Below are 6,444 nucleotides of genomic sequence, written 5' to 3'. Positions count from 1 at the left end.
GGGTGGGGGGGGCCGCCGCCGCAGGCCCGGCCTGGGAGTCGGGCTGCTCGGACCGGCCCCACGCGCACTCGGCCCCCGGGAGCGCAGGGCGGTGCCAGAAGGTTCCCGTTTGGTGGGAATGAAGTAACGCGAAGCCCCTAACTCAGACACACGGACCTTCACCTCCCCGCGGGCCCTGCCTGTCGCAGGGTGCCATCCCCTGGGAGAGCCCGCCTGCTCGGAGGCAGGCCTCTGCGGACGGAGCGCCCGCGTCCACCCAGAGGTGCTCCCCCCTCCCGTGGTTCCGGGAGTAAACACGGGGGCCGAGCGAGCCCTCGCGTGACCGCCTCGCCCGGTGTCGCCGCGTCTGGTTTCTGTTGTGAGCGCTCGGGCCACCTTGGAAACCCGGTGCTGCTGCCGAGCCGCCAGTTGCAGGTTTCAAGAGGGCATTGACACTTAAGATGCCCCGCGAGCTGCTCACCTGTCCTTTCCTGAGGGTAGGCGAAGAAACCCGAGGTTTCTGTCGTTTTAAAACTTTGTGTCTTGTCCGGAAAAATGAGAAAACTGGAGAAAATAACTTAAAGGAGAATGGCGCTCCCTTCTTGCCGGAGGAAGACTTGTAATCCAGCAGAAGCCAGAGGTTCCTCAGTTTACCCTCCTTAGCGTGCCCGCTAGTCTTTTATGCCGAAGGCCCTACAGCAGTGGGATCCAGATATTGTTCATGTTTTACTTTTCGAAAGAGCTTGATTTCAGACGTGATCCACTTATGTTGCATATTTAGGTTTAAAAAGTACCGAGTTGATTGGCCTGCAGCACAGTCCCCTTTCCACATAATTTACGCCTTAATTCACAACTGGAATCATGTTTTCCACTTTGGCATTTTTAACTTACGTAGGTGACTTCACTTTTTGTTCTTTAGCAAGGCGCGCTTTGCTGAACATTGTGTCACCTAAATTTCCTTTAGTTTAAAAAGAAGAATGTTCCTAAAAAGGCATTTTATTCTTCTCCCCAAAGGAAAAAAAAATTTAAACTAGGAAGCAGAAATATGGAATTAAAGGACTGGTTGCTATCTTGCAACAAATAAACTGTACTTGGGACACTGAAAGTAAGTCAGAGTATGGTCTGTAAGTAAATCTCTGAATTACGCTTATAGCTTTGATTGAGACGATCAAACACTGACCTAAGTAGATAAAAATTCCCACAGTTTCAGATTAAAAAAAGTTTCTCTTGATGACGTTCCTAATATCTGAAACAGCACATTTGACTTTCTAATGATAGCCAGTTCTGCTCCTGTGGGTTAACGTGGCAGATTACAGCAGCTATACTTTGAGCTCTGGAAGGTGTTCTGGGCTGGACCTGTGTATTTTGTTTAGAGGTGTTAAAATCCACTTGGAGGTCAGCTGACAGCAGGAGGAAGTTTGTTTTTCAGACTTCCCAGCCCTCACCCTCATCATTCTAAAAGGTGTTAGTGTTATTGTACTGCTTAGAAATGTGCTGTTTCAGATATTAGGAACGTCATCAAAAGAAACTTCTTTTTAATCTGAAACTGTGGGAATTTTTATCTACTTAGGTCAGTGTTTGATCGTCTAAATCAAAGCTATAAGCGTAATTCAGAGATTTCTAGATCCTACGGAAAGAGCCCACTTAACCCTATTTCCTTAATATTTGGAATTCATCTCATACACAACTGATTTATTGTGACTTCTTGATCCAAGCTTTGCCTGTCAACCTATTCCGATGTGGTTAACACTCTTGGTTTCCACTCTCCTGCCTTCATTCTGAAAGGAGCAAGGGCTGCTGAGGCAGAGAGGAAGGCTTTTGCTTGTGCTGCCAAGTTATAAAGAGCCAGAGTAACCCTTCACGGCTGTATGTTAGCTTGGACATTTGACACAACCCTTTGGGGCCTTCTTTTCCTTGTTTGTGAAAGAGGCAGTGGGATCACAAATTCTAATTCTGTGATTGCACAGAACCAGAGCCTCGTCTTCACGGTTACATTGGGATCCTTAAGATACTCAGTCGGTTGCCTGTCTGTCTCCCTATTTGCTGTGAAGACCAGGAATCCAGGCTTCATCATTTTGGTGTCCCCTGTGTGTATAACTCCTTTCACAGAGCAAATTCTTAGTAATTATGGAGTTGAAGAAAGTCTTAGGAGGCAATGTTGTTTTTAGTCCGCACTGCAGAGGCCAGGGTGGTGTGTTTTTTTAGGGTAAAAACATGCAGAGAGAAGCAAACAAGAGCCTGTGCATAACCCAGTGTAAGAAGAACAGGCTTCAGCTCCACCGTGTGTCTATTTTTACTGAATTATTTTTCTCCAGTTAAAACTTTTTTTTCTGTTGGTTTGAACTTCCGTTACCCAACTTTGACTCTTCTTCCAGTTAGTGAATGAATCCATTTAGTTTGTCCCTAAAATAATCTATTTTACCTCCTTCACCAAGCATATATGTTCTGTATTACCTTCTTCATCAAGCAACCTAGTATACTTTAGGTTCCCATTCCTAGTATTAACTCCCAAGTAATTTATTAAAATATTTTGCCATTGTTGGTTAAATGGGCTCAGACTTAGTTTGTAAAGGAAGCATTTTCTTAGAAGAAAAAAAACTCCTAGTTTTTAGAAAGTATTTGTAATTAATTTTAATTTAATATTTATATAGATTATACAATCACACAATTCAAAATTTTAAGACAGTATACAATGAAAACTCCTTCCCACTCAGTCCCCTCCAGGTAAACTCTATTATTAGTCTCTTGGGTATCCTTCTAAAGTTTCTTTATGTATGTATAAGCAAATACCAATATATATGCATGGCTCATTTTTTAAATTTTATTTATTCAAGTATAGTTTACATTCAGTATTATATTTTGTACAGCAGCATAGTGGTTAGATAATAATATACTTTACAAAGTGTTCACCCCAGTATTTCCAGTACCCACTTGGCAACATACATAGTTATGATAGTATTGACCATTCACTATCTGTAGTTTATATCCCCATGGGCACAGCTTATTTAAAAGGGTGTCTGGAAAATAAACTACCCCTAAGGTTGAGCTATATGAGCATGCCCAGTGAGCTTATAACAACTTCTAATAGAGTGAGGTATTCTCTAGTGGTTGCATCCACTGGCAGGACATCTTTTCATCAGAGCTTGTAAAAATAGAGGGTCAGTAACCCTGGTAAAATTGCTCCTGGTCAGAAGTAGATTAGTAGAGTGCCTTGTACTTTATTCCTGTTCAAACAGTTATGTTCAAATGAGAAATTAATAGAATGAGCCTTTTATCTCCATCTCTAACCCTTTGGGTGTTTTTTGACTTTGAAGTGTCTGGGTTTTAAAAATTGCATTCTGAGCATCCGAATGAGAATTGCTGTTTGTTTACTTTTAGATGCCTGTCTTAGATGTCAAGCTGAAAACAAACAAGAGGATTGTGTTGGTATGTTGTCATTTCATTCTAATGCTTTTTCAACTGAACGTTTTCTCTCAGTGGGGATGTTTGAATTTGCTATTAAGATTGACTTTACCAATACACAAAAATAAGCTGTAAAGCAGTAATCCATTATTAATATAAAATGTGTTGATTCTCAGAGGCCTTAATAGAATTCATCTGCAAGTTTGTTTGTTTTTTATTGTCTGTAATTAGGAAGAATTGGTTATATAAGTATTCCAGACATGGGCATAGTAAATACTTTGATAATCAAAAAAATGAATAATCCTCTTCTATTAAGAAAATTATATAAGAAGGAATTTGCCAAAGCATCATTAAAATTTTGAGTATGTTATAGGTCAGTTTTGGTAGAGTTTCATTCTACTAAAGCATTTCAGTTTTCAGTACTCTTATGATAGAGTGTTTAACATTTAATTGAGATAGAAAAATTGTAAGTCTTTTTTTGAAATATAGTGTGTGTGTGTATAGATATATATAGCTATATATCTATATGTATATATTAAATTTTCCTTATAGTCTTGGACTACAAAAGTTGTCTTGGCTAAATGTTTTAAGCAGTTCAAAGGTATGTATATCCCAGTTCTTGAAATCATCACTTCTAGATTGCTTTATCTACGTGTTTAAATGTTTTTCCTAGAATGAAAAGTTATCTTTGTACTTTGTGCTGGTGTGGTTTACAGAATATGTTTTTATTGATTTTTTTTTATAGAGGGAGGGAGGGGGAGAGAGAGGAGAAGGAAGAGAGGGACGGAGAGAGAGAAAGTGAAACATCAATGAAAGAAAGAATTATGGTTACCTCCCATACCTGAAACCTAGGTATGTGCCCTGACTAGGAATCGAACCCAAAACCTTTTGGTATACAGGACGATGCTCCCATCAACTGAGCCCCTGGCCAGGGCTTATATACAGCTTTTTATTAGTGATCTATGCCATTTTAATCAAATCCTGTTTTTTTCTTCTGAAACACTAGAATGATTCTTGCTTTCTACCTTCTACAGCCTATTTTCATAAGAAGTTTTTTTCTTTTTTATTCCTATGTCTTAATTGTTCTGTTATCATATAGCTCAGATGGTCAAGCAAGGGACAGATGAAGCTCACATTTCAGATTGTAGTCCAGATTGTGGGTGATTTCCCTTAGTTTAAAATTTTTCTTTCATGCTGTTTTAACCCCTTCCCCGGCAGAAACGTGTATACTCGTTTTCACAAAATGTTCTTTTTCAGTCGTCGACGAGTATACTAAGAAAATATGGTAAAAAAAATATGGTTTATAGGAAGACGAGTTACAAACTGTTTTCATAACCAGCATCAAAAATACTATATAGAACCAAAATAAAAAAATTAGTCTGAAAAAGAAACGTTTTTAACAAAAAAATTGTTGGGGAAGGGGTTAAAAAACACATTAATTTGGTAATTGTGGGGTATAGACCATCTTTCTTTGATCAAAAAGCGACCTCTTTCCAGACAGCCACTTGGAAAATTTCATTGTTTGTCACGTGAGGAATTGCACTGCTTATTGATGACAACACAATTTATCAGCACTTCTAGGAAACAACTCAGCAGATGTACAGCTGATAATATTTAGAAGCATGTCATCTATTCATAATACCTACTTATGAACTTGAAAACACTTAAAACTTATATCTTAATAAATAAAAATCAGGAGGATATTTTTTAATAAAATAAAGCCAAAACATCTCCAAAGTCAGTGCATGACTGAGAACTCAGGTCTGCGATCTAAGGAAGACTCAAGTCCTTTAATCTCCTAACTTCCGGAAGACAGCATATGGAGCTGTATAGGAACCAGGGCCACCACATCATTCACAGATTCTAGAACTGTGGTGGAACGTCCCCTAAGCACAAACCTTACACATGTAAGTTTCTGTTTCTTTACAGGTAGAAAAAAATATTTTGACCAATTTATCATCTTTATTTGAGATTATGAACCATGATTATTATTCATAATATAAAATAAGCTATATATTTGAGCTCAGTCATTTAAATTGAAATGTCTAATGTCAAATAATCTTTTTTTCCCCCCCTTTTAGTGGTCTGGGGAGAATGTAATCATTCCTTCCACAACTGCTGCATGTCCCTGTGGGTGAAACAGAACAATCGCTGCCCTCTCTGCCAGCAAGACTGGGTGGTCCAAAGAATCGGCAAATGAGAGTGGTGAAAGGGCTTCTTAGTGCAGTTGTCCAGAGCCCTGGTGGATCGCCTTATCAAGTGCCCTACAACGACCAGGACACTCCGGAGGACTAAGTCTTCCAATAGGAGGAGATGGATCTTTGGTCCTTGAGGACTCATCCAAGGCATTGGGTTAGCATTTTGTCAGTTTCATTTTCAGAAATTCTCTACAATTAAGAAGATAATTTATTAAAGATGGTCTTTCCTATCTCTGTGATATGTGTCACACTGCTCAGAAGTGCTATAAAGGAGGAGAGAACTACAAATTGAATGACCTTTATAATTTACTTATTGATATGTAAGGGGCTGTGGAAGTCGTTGGAAGAGAACTTTTGCATGCTTTAAGGTTGATCAGTTAAAAAAAAAAGACAATGTTATAATAACAAATAAAATGCAGTTTAAAACCCAACTCTTATCCTTAATTTGTTCTTGATACTTATTTTAGACAGGAAAGGGGGTGATTCATTAAATATTTATTTGATAGGACAATTTTAAGTTTGGGCCAGAGAGCAGGGTAAATAAGATTTCATCTTTGGGCATATGGGATTTTGCTTGTCTTTTAGGTTATCATTCTCTATCATTGACTCATCAAAAAACCCTAGATCTGCACACCTCACTGTTCAGTCATTCAGTGGGAAAGAACAGGGGTATTTTCAAGTTTTAAGCAGATTATGGTATAATTTAACTGTGTTTCAGGTGTTCTGTTAATAAGGGGGAAATGTTTACCACTATAGAATCGGATCAAAAAAAGTTTATTTTATTACACAGTGTTTTAATAAACAGTTTATTCTGTTTACTTCATTTAAATTGTCATTATTGCAATTTTATGCACAACCTTAAACT

The 6,444-nt window shown here is 38.6% G+C and overlaps 1 non-coding gene across 1 annotated transcript; it reads left to right on the top strand.

The window, feature by feature from the left end:
• Nucleotides 1-15: 15 nt before the first annotated feature.
• LOC102760899 lies at nt 16-5,554 on the top strand. The gene is made up of 4 exons (XR_001512940.1): nt 16-476; nt 3,358-3,405; nt 4,879-5,288; nt 5,463-5,554. It is a non-coding gene; the product is annotated as an uncharacterized LOC102760899 (transcript).
• Nucleotides 5,555-6,444: the final 890 nt, after the last annotated feature.

Source organism: Myotis davidii, unplaced genomic scaffold, assembly GCF_000327345.1.
Source record: "Myotis davidii unplaced genomic scaffold, ASM32734v1 scaffold73, whole genome shotgun sequence".
Lineage (NCBI taxonomy): Eukaryota > Metazoa > Chordata > Mammalia > Chiroptera > Vespertilionidae > Myotis > Myotis davidii.
This window is presented reverse-complemented; position numbering and strand designations above follow the sequence as displayed.